Source organism: Sceloporus undulatus, chromosome 9, assembly GCF_019175285.1.
Source record: "Sceloporus undulatus isolate JIND9_A2432 ecotype Alabama chromosome 9, SceUnd_v1.1, whole genome shotgun sequence".
In the NCBI taxonomy this organism is placed as follows: domain Eukaryota; kingdom Metazoa; phylum Chordata; class Lepidosauria; order Squamata; family Phrynosomatidae; genus Sceloporus; species Sceloporus undulatus.
In genome coordinates this window covers 13,713,742-13,715,051 of record NC_056530.1, presented here as the reverse complement: position 1 = coordinate 13,715,051, position 1,310 = coordinate 13,713,742, and the positions used below count along the sequence as shown (strand labels likewise).

Here is a 1,310-nt window from a genome sequence, read left to right as displayed (position 1 = left end):
TTGGGGCAGTAATTCAAGGGGTGAGATGGTCATCTTCCAAAAGTTTCAGGTTTTGGGGGAAATTAAATTAAATTTTTGCACTATAATAACAACAACAACAACATTTCCTCTATTCTCCACTTAATAGAATAACAACAAACTAAAAAACTGCAGCAGCCTGAACCCTAGATAAAGAGAAAAAGGCACCTGGAGCGTACCATTACAGAACCAGAGGGGTGTGTGCGCGCGTCTCGTCCGCCTTAGAGCGGGACGTACCATTCTATTTGTGTGTGGGGGTGTTGTGTATGAGTGCGCATGCGCGTGAAGGGACCCGCTTGCGTCCCAAAGCCGGGCGGGTGGGCGAGACCATTTTCACAGGAGGGGGGGAAGAGAAGAGAAGACGCTACCATTTCTCAAAAAGCAGGGTTGGGGTAACGCGTGTGTAGCCCGAATGGAGGACGAGGGAAAGAAAGAGGAGGAAGCGCTTGAGTGTTTCTGTCAACTCCGGAGAGATAAAGGCGGCTGGAATGTACCATTTTTAACTAGTAGCGTATGCGCATGCGCGAAGGGGCGGGCCCGTCCCCACCCCTGTCGGGGCTTGTGATTGGCTGGCGGCGCCCTGCCTGTCTCGTCGCCTTTGAGGGGAGAGCTTACCGCGCGTGCGCACACGCGTCCGTCCTTCCTTCCTTCCTCCCTTCCGTCAGTCAGTCAGTCTGATCAGCCGCCGGTCGAGTCCGGTTTTTGGGTCGCGAGGCTGCCGGCCTTCGACGCCTCCTTCCCGGCTTCTCTTCCTTCTCTTCTTCCGCGGCTCTGGCCCGGCTTCCAGGCCTCGACCCCTCGGGCGCAGGGGCCCTCCTCGGCTTGGCCGCCGAGACGGAGGCGCCCGCTCCGACCCTCGCCAGTCAATGCTCCCGGTGCGTCAGACCTTGATCTTCACCTTCGTTATTGATTAGCATTAAGGGTTATTATTATGGGGCGGGGTCTCCCTTTCCTGGCACCAATTTACCCTCCCCCCAAATTAAAGGGATTAAGAGCATTAAGTATATTTATTATTATTATTATTATTATTATTATTCATAATTATATTTGTTATTGTAATTCATAGTTTTCACACAGCTTTGGGGGGTTTTCCTACCTTTTTTGGCCTTAATTTGCGCCAAGGAGAAGCTGATTAAAACCAATGGCAGGAGTTGCTCCATAGGGATACCGTCCTTTCTTCCCCATAGAGAGCAATGGGGGGAATACTTGCGCATAGAAGGTTGTTATTAGAAAGTATTTGCCCATAGGGAAGCATTGGGGAACGTTTGCCCATAGGGAAGCATTGGGGAACG

The 1,310-nt window shown here is 51.7% G+C and overlaps 2 protein-coding genes across 2 annotated transcripts in view; one reads left to right on the top strand and one right to left on the bottom strand.

Moving 5' to 3' along the window:
- KHDRBS1 (KH RNA binding domain containing, signal transduction associated 1) overlaps positions 1–765 on the bottom strand; it is a 29,942-nt gene extending 29,177 nt beyond the window's left edge. Inside the window, exon 1 of the mRNA XM_042439890.1 lies at positions 634–765. The gene's annotated coding sequence lies outside the window, so the exon portion shown is untranslated. The remainder of the gene's footprint in view (positions 1–633) is intronic.
- The window catches only part of PTP4A2 (protein tyrosine phosphatase 4A2), a 27,794-nt gene continuing 27,196 nt past the window's right edge, over positions 713–1,310 (top strand). Inside the window, exon 1 of the mRNA XM_042439891.1 lies at positions 713–893. The gene's annotated coding sequence lies outside the window, so the exon portion shown is untranslated. The remainder of the gene's footprint in view (positions 894–1,310) is intronic.